Source organism: Vicugna pacos, chromosome 4 (assembly GCF_048564905.1).
Source record: "Vicugna pacos chromosome 4, VicPac4, whole genome shotgun sequence".
Lineage (NCBI taxonomy): Eukaryota > Metazoa > Chordata > Mammalia > Artiodactyla > Camelidae > Vicugna > Vicugna pacos.
The window spans coordinates 42,352,917-42,365,862 of record NC_132990.1 but is presented as its reverse complement, the minus strand read 5'-3'; the positions used below and the strand labels follow the sequence as shown (position 1 = coordinate 42,365,862).

Sequence of the window (12,946 nt, the reverse complement as noted above, 5' to 3'; positions counted from 1 at the left end):
GGCTAGACCCCTTTGGGCTGCTGTTTTATTAATTTCCATCACCAAGAAGCCAACCAGGAGATGCCCCACCAATGATACCTTAAGCGGCACAGACTTTCGCTTTTCTAGCTGGGTGATGTTCCCAAAATCTCAACTCTTCCTGGTGCCCAAATGTTGTGTCTTTTATACTAGTCCGGTGTGAAAGCCGCACTGCGTCCACCCAGGATGGGGAGACTCCCGAGTCCACAGATCTTCTAGATTGTTTGTGCTGGAAAATAGTAGCCACGAAGGCCACTGAACTCTACTTTAGAGACGTTAAAGTTTGAGGACGTGAGAGTTACCCTCATGCTCATAATCCATCAGGTTACAGGGAAAGCAACCACAGGCCAAATTCTGCCACCCCTACCGATGTTTGTTACACACATCTTCATCAGTGGTCACTGGGGGTGGTCACCATCATCTCCCGTTAGCTCAATGAGATTCTAGCTCTGTTCTCTCTCAGATGGTCCAACACACACTGCAGGAAATGTTCACAGGCAGCCAACACTTCAGAACCAAGAGTCCACGCCTGCTAGCTGGCACGATTCAGAAACCCTCCTACACCAACAGCTGGGCAAAGGACCATTTATTAGGGATCAAGCCAGATTTCAGGTTTCCTTAAAGTCTTACACCCTCTGTTCATACAAGAGCAAGGAGTCTCTTAGGTATTTTTAGCTGGTCCTCATATTTTTGAATACCTTTAACATCACCAGTGAGACCTCATTTCTAAGCAATCACCATGCTAAGTGATTAAGTTTAGTAACAAACTAACTTTCTAGTTTCTCCAGTAAAATCCCCTTTCTCACATTCACTATGCTGATTCGCAAAGTATTGTCTGGATGAAGCCACAACTGGACTACAAACTTCTCTGATTTAATCCTAGCTAATCACTCTTTGACTCTGCATTCTGGATTACTAACCTGAAAACAGATACAAAATATCACGTTTATGCTGAGTGTTTTTAAAGAAATTCTAGCCACCGTAACGCGGTGGCATCTTCATGGGTCCCAACGCTACGATCCGCACGAGCAGATTATCCTGCAGATTTCCACGACTTAGGACGCCCTGGGTCTCCTACAAATGCCACATCCGGAGCCAGAGGCCAGCAAACGGCTAAGGAAGGCCCAGAAGCACAGTGACTCCTTCCTCACTCTCTATCGGCAGTGGCATAAGAATCCAGGAATTAAGAACCAATTGAGAGGGAAGGAGATGTGGAAGAAAAACCCTGGGAGAAGGCATCCCTTTAATGGAATAGCTGCCAGATTCTGAATAATCCAAAAAAACAAGAGCTTGGGCAATTAACAGAATGAAAACATTGACTAACAGAATTAACAAAACTAAATGTTTCTTTCAGCTAGAAATGGGAGTCATGATCCTCTACATAAAGCTGACTTATTTCCAAGTAAAGTTATGTTTTTGCAAAGCTGAATTCTGTGGACTGATGTGACGATAGAGTTACACCTGTTACAGAGCGACTGTGTATTTATGCACGTCAAGCCCACGCAGGCACAAGCTCCCTGAAAGTCAGAGTCATGCAGGAGGCACGGCTTCATCGATCATGCCTGACACGAGCCCCGCCAGCCACTTGGGGGAAAGGCAGCCTTCAGATGTGAAGCTGGGACTGCAGCTTCAGAAGAAACCTGGGTGAGCCGGTGTTTACAAAGATATCCTGTTCTGACAGTCAGAATATAGAAACATCTCATGTCGAATACAAAATGGAAAAAGGAACAGGTAGCTGTGCTAGGATCTGGAATTTATGTTGCTCATACTTTCTGGCTTATTCATCTTGGGTTATCTTTTAGTACGTTTGGCAAGATGTTTTTAAAAATTCCAGCCATGCTAAGGGAAGTCAAAGCAATTTTGTTTCTGTCTGCTTGAGTGATTTAGAAGGAAATGGTGCTCCCCGGGTACCAGTGTGTTGACGGCAGCAGGAATGAAGAGATTCCTCACGTGGGGAGGGAAACTCAGGAGCACAGATGGGTCCTTCTCGTCTGCCAAATCTTTCCAAATGGAGAATATTTATTTTGCTCTATCTTAAAATTACATAAGTAACCTGTATTCACTGTAGAAACATTAGGAAGTTTAAAAAATAAAATGTTTTAAAAAATGAAATCACTTGGGATTTCCCCACCCAGTGACAAATATTGTCAACATTTTAATGTACATCTTTACAGATGTTCCTATATATTCATGTATGTATGAATATTTCAAAACTAGGATCATGCTGTATATACTTTTTGTAAACTGTTTTTTATATTGTGGACCACTTTTCATGTTGATAAATGTTTGTCTCCTCTAGTGGTTCTCAAACTTGAGCATGCACTTGAAGAGCTCAGTACAACACAAGTTTCTTTGGTCTTCACCTAGCCAGTCACGGGGTCCAGACTTCAGTAGCTGGGAGGCTGGAGGTAAGAATTTGCATTTCTAACAAGTTGATGTTGATACTACTGATCTGGGGAGCTCATTTTGAAAACTGTGGTCTAAACCATCACATTTATGACTGCTGAATATTTCATCATATGGATGAATGAATCATTTAAAAAGTAGATAGTATTAAACCTATAATAGTATTGTTAGGAATCCTATGGATGTGTTTTAAACTGTTTCCCAAAACATACAAAGATATTCACTGAAGCATTATCTATTACAGGAAAAGACTGGAAACAACCTAAATATCCTTTAACTGGAGAGTCTCTTTAACTAAATTATAATTCATCCATGCTACATAGCCCTTAAAAACAATGACGCTTTACACTGATACCTAAATATATACAAGTTTATCAATAAGTGAAAAGAACAAGGTGGAGAACACTTTGCAAAGTATAATTCCTTCTGTGTAAACAAATAAAAGCGTATATATGTTTACATGGAAATACATGCAAAAGGAAATTTCTCAAAAGGAACCCCCCAAATTGTTCATTGTCATTATCTTATCTTTTCCAGGTGAGGAGACAGAGGAATACCAAATATGGACATGGGAGAGCAGAAGCCCAAATCACTGATACTCACTGGGGTGGGGGAAGATTTCTCAGTTCAGGGGGGCATAGTTGATCCAAATCTTAACAGATGAACCAAATTTCAAAGTCGTCTACAGTGCCTGAGAACATGGTTCCATTTTTTTGACCATCTATTAAAAGCTTCTAACATTTACAGATATGTTCATAGCAGGTTTATTCATAATGGCGCCAGAATGGAAACAAGCCAAATGTACATCAGAGGGAGCATGGATAAAAGAATTCAATGGAATTCTACACAGTAACTTAAAAAAAAAAAAGGAATAAACCACTGCTGCCTGCATCATGTCATGTTCAGCCTGTATCCCCAGGGCATCCAAGTTCCTCAGGGAGTCACTGCCCTCTCTCTTTTCCATGCTGAAGACTGAACCGGCTTCAGATGAGTGGGTTATGAGGAAAGGATGGGGGATTCTCAAAGTGAGAATCCTCCATCCCAAAGCAGGCAGGCAAAGGCATGTTACTGAGGCCGAGGCTGTGTGCTGTTGAGAAGGTTGACAGATGGGAGTCAGTACTATGGAATTTTCTCTCTGTTATGTTCCTTCTGGTGGGGAGAAAGGTCTGTGCTATATAACAATGATCAAGGTAGGAGGACTGCCATGCATTCTGGAAATCACCAAGATCATCATCCAGGATGCAGAGTAAAAAGTTCCCAACTCTAAAGTATGAGTGCAAAAGCTCTTTCCATAGTGTCTGCATGGAGTTCTGAAATTGGGGAAGAGCTTGTAAGGGTGCACTGTGTGTGTATGCGCGTTCATTTGTGACTAGTGAGAGACAAGTTTGTGTTCACAAATTCCCTAGATATTTACAGTGACCACTACTTACCCAACATCAACCAGTGGCCAGAAAAGAAGCCCTAGGAGGATGGAGTAGCTCTTTCCTTTCTGTCCAGAATTCTTTCCTTTCAAATATCCACACCCTGAACACAGGAGTGGACACACAGCCCAGGGAGGGTCACTCATGGTACCCTAGCCACAGTGACTGGTCCGGGAATGGGCACATGACCCCAGCCCAACCAATCAGGAGCCATCTCCAGGATGTTTCTGGAGAAGCTCAAGTAGAGTCTCTCTTTTCTCACATGGCAGGAGCTGTGTGATGTGACCTGGTTAACGGCCAGCAGCCATGTTCCCAGTCAAGCAAGGAAACCTGAAGGCACAAAGTTCCAGGGAAGTCTTGTGAGCTGCAGAGCCCTGACTGTGTATGAGTCACAAGCCACTTCTGGGCTCATTCACACATGAAGCCAGCTCCACCCTTCCTGAGGTCCGGTTTCGGAAGCTAGAATTTTACCTTTCACTGTTTGATTAATTGAAATTTGTGTTTCTATCCACTGGAATGAAAGACAAGTGCTGCCCTCAGAGGAATTATGATTCATAGGGAAAGAATTACAGATGAAAATACAAGTTAAAATGTATTTAAGCATTATGCTGTACTTACTTCCCATATACCTAAAGAGTGAATAATTCTATTGTCACATGTAGAAAGAATGTGCTGGAGTGGACAGTTGAATGGTTTAAGATAATGCCCATTCTTCAGTTCCCCTCAGGACTCAGAATTTTCTGGCCCTTGTTTGGAACAATTTCACATTCTGCAGGATAGTGGAGTGGAGAGGAAAGCACACAGACTTCAAAGCCAGATGTGGGAAAAAATCTGGGCTTGCCACTTCCCAGCTACCTGATTATGTCATTGTGGATGTCTTCATCTGGAAATACTACCAATGTGCCTAAAGCAATGAAATTTACTTCCCAATCTGCCAAGTCCGGAGGTGGCATAACTTTGGGGCTAGTTAATTCAGTGGCCTAATCGTGTCATCACAGACCCTGGTTCTTCAGCCTCTCCCGTTTGCCATGTCAGGTCACGAGATGACTGGAGTTATTCCATGTATCATACCCAGGAAGCAACAAATCCAGAGATTCTGCCTTTTCCAATGTCCCCTCAGGAATTCTAAATCTTTTTCAGGACAGCTGACCCCCAGCATTAGTGAGAACTGAGTCATATGTCTCAGATACCATCAATCCTCATTATTCATGGATTCTGCATTTGCAAATTCACATACTTGGTACAATGTATTCCGGACCCCAAAATCATTACTTGCGGCATTTTTAAACTCACTCACCGACACGTACAGAGAGATGAAAAATCTCAGTCATCCAATATGCACATTCTTAGCTGAGGTAGAACAAGGTGGGGCTCTGCTGTCTTGTTTCAGCTCTTATACTATAAATGAGTATCCCTTTCACAGTCTATTCAGTGTCATGCTTTTTGCTTTTTCCATTTTTGTGCTTTTTGTTGGCAATTTCACTGTTAAAATGCCACCACCACCAACTCGGCCCCACCCCTCCACGAGTCCCCCCAGCAGTGCTCAAGTGCTATCTAGTGAGGTGCCAGAACGCTGGGGTATGCCTCACAGAGAAAATACATGTTAGAGAAGGTTGGTTCAGGCACAAGTTACAGCGCTGTTGGCCGAGTCCAATGTTAATGAATCAACATCCAGGAAAGGAAGGGAAAATTTGTTGACCTCTGTGTGAGGCCACTCCGGAAAAATGCTAAAGTAACACCTGTAGCACATGATGAAGCTATGGAAAGGATGGAAAAGTGGCTAAATTTTTGGATTGAGATGATGACAGATTTAAAAAAAAAAAGAGTGGATACCATTATTGTGAGGATGAAAGCGAAAGAAACTTGTGGTCATATTAGCCAGGATTAAGAAACACTAAACCCTGTATAAAATAAATAAACTACAAGGGCACATTGTACAACACGGGAATTAAAGTCAGTATTTTATAATAATTATAAATGGAGAACCACCTTTAAAAATTGTGATTCACTAAACTGTACACCTGAAACTTATACAATAGCGCACATCAATTATACCTTAATTTAAAAAAAACAGACTAAAAAGTCACTAGTTATATGACCTTAAAAAAAGAAAGAAAGAATTGCTCTGCCTTTTCTGGCTACTGCTGGCAGCCTCACACAGCTCAAAAGAGGAAAACACAGGGGAAATATAAAATTGCAACAGAGTCTGGTTCTACAGGTCAGGAGGCTTTGAAATAATTTTTTTAAATTTGTAAGTGTTTTTACAGGAAAAGGTTATGTAGAAGAGCAGATTTGAAATGATGAGGCTGGCTTGTTTTAGAAGCTAGTTGGCAGACAACCTATGTAACACAATGGCATCTCATTTAATGAAAATGTTGCGACCAGAGGTTCCTGGGAACATAACCCTGTATATTTCCTGGGAGCAGCAGTCCAGTACTCGCTGATTTAGCGTTTGCAGTGACTTTATAGAACATAACTACCACAGGGAAACAAGAACCAATGGTACCTGGTTCACCCTCGTAGATTCTGAATCATAAGGTGGGGCCCAGATATCTGCATTTTTATCAACCTTTTCATTCGCCTCTGAAGCACTTTAGTATTTGAGTCATTAATACAACTAGTTCCCTCATACTTCAGAAACCCTATCATGTTTTCAATAGGTATCTTTGTTTGCTTCCGGGTTATTGGGGTCTGATTGTTGACGACTTGATCTGCATTCACACAAGGATTGCTTTTACCTCTCATGACTGGCTAGGAAGGGAGTAGCTTGGGTTACTTTAAAAACAAAGAAACAAAAACCACTGATTGATTACTAACAGAAATCATATCTACCTACTGAGACAGCCAACATCCATCCATCCATCAGACTGAAGCATCATGGGCAATGACCACAAATACGTGGTTAACCAGAGTAAATCAAATACCTAGCCAGTGATGTTTCACATAATACACACTCTTCCCACGCACTGTGATGGGAACTGAATTCTTTCTATAAAGCGGTGGCTCTCAAACAATGGCGATTCTGCCTCCCAGGGGACATCTGGCACTGTCTGGAGATGTCTTTGGCTGTCACAACTGGGGAGGGAGACTGCTGCTGGCAGCTAGTGCATAGTGGCTAGGGACGCGACGAAGCACCCTACAATGCACAGAACAGACTCCGCCCCCACAACAAAGAATCATCGGGCCCAGAATGTCAATAGCACCCAGGATGAGGCAAATCTGCTTACGTAGATACAATAACCACAATCACAGCCAATTTCTCATCTTCGGACGCTGAACTTTTGCCAGATTCTACAGCTAAAATGACATAGCACCGAATCATGTCGCTCCCCGCAGCCTGCCTACCAGGCAGCAGTCATGTGGAAAGATTCCTGGGGAAGGCTTTTCTCTCTCCTGTCCCACTGGTTTGTTGTGGCTCATCCTAAGTCGAGAATGCATGTAACTTTTTCGCCCCAAGTTTTTAGACACGTTTCTTCCCTATTTTCATTACCCATCCCAATTTCCTTCTTTGCATCTCGTACAAAGTGCAGTCCAGCTTCATAGGAAACAGGTGTACCCTGACCCCCTTTGTGGAGGGTTTGTAAAGGACTTGGGGGAAAAAATGCATCCAGGGGCCCACAAATATGCATTCCTCCTCCCTTCTCCTCCCCTAGGGAACAAGAGGAACTCGAACTGCCAGAGACCCAGACTCTGGGACTGCACACCTGGGATCCGACCTGCTCGCCAGTCCCTCAGTCACGTGATCAGGCAGGGAAAAAACAACGCCAGGTTCCTAAAGATCAAATTTCCTCAACAGAATATTTGTAGGCAGAAAAGAAAATGACAGAATGCTTGAATTCAGGTGCAGCATTTAGTTTTCAGTAACGTTTCATTTCTCAGAGAAAACAAAGACAAGCGAAATTAAGCTGAATATTAGATGTTGTGAGTAGATCCATCTATTTTTTGCCCTTCTACTATTATAGCTTCTATTTGAGAGGAAAAAATGTATCTAAAAGGAAGGGTTTTTTTTTTTCCTTAAGAGAGATTAATCAAGATTAAGTGAATTAACATTTACCACATATTTAATGAGAACTTACTGTATATCATGCTCTGTGCCAGGCCTGGAAATACAAAAATGAAAGTGCACAGTCCCTGCCTCCAAGGAGCTATATCAGCTATTAATTTAATGTTTTAACATGCATTTTTATATTAAAACAAGCAGTCACAGACTGAGAGAAAATATATGCAAAAGACATACCTGATGTCATTCCAAGTGTACAAAGACCTCTTAAAAGTCAACAAGAAAATCAACAACCTGATTTTTAAAATGGGCAAAAGATCTGAACAGACACCTCATCAAAAAAGATACGCAGATGGCAAATGAGCATATGAAAAGGTGTTCCACGTCACACGTCATTATGGAATTGCAAAGTTAAAACAATGAAAAACTACTACATACCTATTAGAATGACCAAACTCCAGAACAGTGACATCGTCAACCGCTGGTGAGGATGTAGAGCAACAGGAACTCTCCTTCACTGCAGGTGGGAGCGCAAAATGGTACAGCCAACTTCAGCAAACAGTTTGGAGCTATCTTGCAAAACTAAACATACTCTTACAATCCAGCAATCATGCTCCTTGGTATTTACCCAAAGGAATTAAAAACTAATATCCACACAAAAACCTGAACACAGATTGTTTATAGTAGTTTTATTCATAACTTCCGAAACTTGGAAGCAACAAAGGTGTCCTTCAGTAGGTGAAGGGATAAATCAACTGCAGCACATGCAGACAATGCAATATTATTCAGTGCTAAAAAGAATTACCAACCCAACGAAGCTTATCAGGCTACAAAAAGACAGAGGAAACTTAAATGCATATCACTAAGTAAAAGGGACCAATCTGAAAAGGTTGCATACTGTATGATTGCAACCATAAGACATTTTGGAAGAGGCAAAAACTATGGAGATAGTGAAAAGATCAGTGGTCGCCCAGGGTGGGAGGAGAGGAATGAATAGGCAGAACACAGAGGATTTGTAGGGCAGTGGAACCATTCCGCTATGATACTCTAATGGTGGATACATGTCATTACACACTTCTCAAAACCCAAAGACTACACAAAACCAAGAGGGACCCATAATGCAAACTACAGATCTGGGGTGATAATGATGTATCAACGTAGGTTCATCTATTATAACAAATGAACCACTCTGGTTTGGGATGTTGATAGTGGGGAAGGCTGTGTGGGGTTGGGGCAGGAGGTATGGGGAAACTCTGTCCCCAGTTTTGCTGTGGACCTAAAACTGCCCTTAAAGTCTACTTTTTAAAAATATATACACCCAAATGCACATGCAAGTATATGAGTAATTTCAATAGTTTATTTTTGATGGTGGTGATAAACTCTACATAAGATACTGTGGAAGCCAGAGATCAGAGTGGTCATTTTCCTAAGCCAGAAGGGAAAAAGTGATGGTCAGGAAGGGCCATATAATAGAGAAGATGATGCCTGAGTTGAGTGTTAACAGGTGAGGGTTTCTGCTCTGAAAACCTGGAAAATGTATTCTAGCAGCGTACAGTATGAATGAGGACCGCTTCTGATGCAAGTGCTTTAAAAAAAAAAAAAAAGCTCAATCTCTCTTAAACAATAAAAGTCAGAATTTACTGGATCCTATGAGTGAACAGCCCGGGGCTCAGCTTGCTCCAGGATTCAAAGGGCAGCCCCACAATCTATATCTCTTTCTCCACCTGCTTCCTCGACATTTGATAACCTTAGTGCTTCCTGTAAGATGGATGCAGAAACCCAAGCACCCTCTTACTCTCAGTCCGTGTTAAGAGGGGAGAAAACACACAGGCTGAAAGTGAGAGAAGAGCTGGTTTCTCCAGACCACTGTTTATCAGATGCATGCTGAGTAGACGGCACCAGGGGACAAAAACCCCAGAGAAGTCCTATTCAAGGAGACATGAAACAGCGTCACGTGTTTAGAAACTACATGTGGTCCAAATGGATGGAGTACCACGTGCAAAAAAGAAGGCTGGAGAGGGAGGCAGGGGCCAGATCCAGGAGGGTCTCATGTGCCATGTGAAGAAATCAGTATTTTATCTTTTAGGCAACTGGGCATCATGGAAAGGGGGTAAGGAAAAGTGTGAAATGACCAAATTTTCATTTCTGATACATCACTCTGACAGTGGACATGCTGTGTGACTTAGCTAAGTAACCTGACCTCCCTGAGCTGCTTTATTCTTATATTTACAGAATGTGGACAATGGGTGTGCACACCATAAAAGGGTGGTGAGGGGTAAATGAGCTTATATTTGTAAGATGCTTAGGTCAGTGCTTGGCACGTTGGGTTAAGTATTTGCTGCTACTGTCTGCTGGCAGTGCTCCAGGTGAGAGAGGATGAGGGACTGAACAGCCTGATGACAAGAGAGGAGCATTTGGGTAGAAGCACCATTAAGAACAGAAACCCTAGGGATTGCCTGGGGGCAGAGAGGCCACACCAGGATGGACACCTGAGTAACGGGGTAGATCACAGAAGGGTTTTCCAAAGGAGAGCCTGCAGTTTGGTGGGTGCAATTCAGGACACGCACTGACACGTCATAACTGGAACCAGCTTCACTGGGCTCATTTTGAGCTCTACCCATCCACGAGTCCTGCCCACAAAGACCCCTCCAGAGGTGGGAGGGCCTGGATACACACAGTTTGACTTAGGCTTCTCAGGTTCCGGAAGTGGATGCCACCCTCATGCCCTGCTTGGTTATAATTCTCTCCTCAATTAGAATTAGGGATTTGACTCCGGTTACCTGTGGGCCCCTGTTTTCTCATACCTGCCTCCGCGCTAATTCCTGAATTGTTAATGCCCAGAAAGCATACAATCCACTCACAAAGCACTGGTGGGGATTTTCCTGAAGATTCGCAGGGAAAGACAAGGAAAGTGTGACCAACTCATCTTGGTGTGAGCATCCCAGGAATTGCCTCAGTACCGGGCAGAGCAGGATGGCGGGTCACTGAGACCCAGGAGAAGGTGAAGACCACTCCCTTCACGAGCTCCCCTTACCCTCAAATTCTTCTCCATAGGCTGCAGGCCCCCCACTGTCCAGCCCCAACTGTCCTTTCTGGCCTTCCTGACTGGTACCTCCTGCCCTCACATTCCTTTGCCAAATCCATCAGTTTGCATAGTTTCCTCAGCAACACAAAAGCCAGCAAACGGGGCTGAGCCAAACACAAATTACCTGTGGTTCCTCACATCTCCAGGGCCACCCTTCTTTGGAGGTGCAAAGGCATATTTACTGCATTAGCTGGAGAAACAGTGGTCAACCGCAAGCGAGTATTCTCAAACGGAGACCGTCCCTGGAAATTTGGAGGTTGGCACTTCTCATTAATTTGATGCCCAGACATCTCCCTGTCAAATCTCTCAGGCTTTCAAGTGTTAAGACCGGTGGCACGTGAAACTATTCCCCTTTGTGGCTTCGGGACTCCTCTTTCCCTCCTTTCCTCCTACCTTTAAGTCAACGATAGCTCAGGGTTCCCTGCCTGCCTCTCCTTCAGTCATCCTCATCAAACTCACGCCCTTTCTCTCCTCTCCCTCCACACACTTTCTGAAGGCTGATTTCAGCAAGACTCCAAGATTAATTCTTTTGGTGTCCACCCTTTTTTCTTTCTCAATGCATTGGCTTGTTTTAAAAAAAAAATGAATACTACACTCAGGGCAGGGCAGGGTCTGGGGAAGGAGATGGGAGAGTTGAGATGGTAGAAAGGAGGTGAATGGATTGGAGGGGAACATTTTGGTAAAAGATACGCCGTTTGTTCCAGAGTCACGTACTTCTCTGCCCTCTTTGTAAACTGGGCCAATAGTGGCATCTGCTCCCAAGGTTGCCGTGAAGGGAAAGGAGGTGGTAAAGTACAAAGCGCTTAGAACGTGCAAAGAGGAAACGCTCGCCAAATACTAGCCGTGGTCGTTATTACCTCAAGGGGCTTTTAAGTAGTTTCTTTGAAGGGGCGTTCTTCTTTGGAAAGAAGTAGGGAAAACGCGCCCCAAGGGAAAACTTGTCTCCTTTGAACCAAGTTAAATGAAGGCATTATAACTGGGTCAGGAAGTTTACTAGTAAGTCTGATGACTAAGAAGATACATGAGATACACCCAACATATAGCCAGTAACGTTACAACTAATGATCAGCTCTGCAGAAGTAAATCCTTCTAAAAAGAAAAAAAGTTGTGTTTTTCTGTTGTTGTTTTTTTAAAGAAAGCATCGGCTTCTGTTCCTTAGCTAATATTAGAGGTAGTGAGCCCTCATATGAAGGGCACAAAAATCTGGATTTAAACCAGATCCTCCTCCCGCACCAAGACTGCTCACCCAAGTGACTCCCACGCTGCCCATGTGAATATTTTCACATCCTCCTGCTGAAGGGGAACATCTGTTCTGCGCTGGCATGCAGCTGAAAGAAACGGACCACCCTCACCTAGTTAGTAATTATCATTTACCTGGCATCAGAAAATGAGTTCCAGTAACAGATTCTAAGGAGCTAGAGGCAAAGCAGCTGCTGATCAGAGCACCCTGGGGCCCTGAAGCCAGGGTGACAGTGCCTTGTGGGATTGGTTCTCCTCCCCCCAGGGTATACAACTGCAGTATCTCACAGGGTTTCCCAGAGTATAAGGCCTCAAGACGTGCTGCAAAGCACCAAAACTTAAATCTCAAAACATGTCTGTGGGTAAAAGAGGAGTGCCCCCAAGAGCGGGGCTCCTCCCTCGCTATCCACCAAGCAAAGGCTGGGGGTGAGGAGTCTTCCTAAGACTCCCTAAGGCAAACCATATGTGGAAAATGCTCCAAATAAATACCTGGCACACAACAATTTTATAAAGCTGGAAGGAATAGTTCTCAAAATATCAAGATGTGATACTTCACGGAAATTCTAAATGCTCCTTTCTGTTCAATATGATTCTCTTGCATAATTGAGATCACATTATATGAAGTGTTCATGTTTGTTTACTTACTTTAACCTACAGTGATTTTCCATGACATCAGACATACTATAATATTCCATAATACATCACCCTATGAATACTTTTAAAGTACATAATTATTCCTCTATCGCTGGAGATTTATGTCTTTTTGCATTTCACCAT

The 12,946-nt window shown here is 43.1% G+C and overlaps 1 protein-coding gene across 2 annotated transcripts in view; it reads right to left on the bottom strand.

Moving 5' to 3' along the window:
* Positions 1-12,946, bottom strand: part of GCNT1 (glucosaminyl (N-acetyl) transferase 1) — a 144,597-nt gene that overhangs the window by 91,036 nt on the left and 40,615 nt on the right. The window contains exon 3 of one of the 2 annotated variants that reach the window (XR_012072050.1): positions 8,284-8,362. The exons of the other annotated variant lie outside the window; for it this stretch is intronic. The gene's annotated coding sequence lies outside the window, so the exon portion shown is untranslated. The remainder of the gene's footprint in view (positions 1-8,283; positions 8,363-12,946) is intronic. 2 annotated transcript variants of the gene reach the window in all.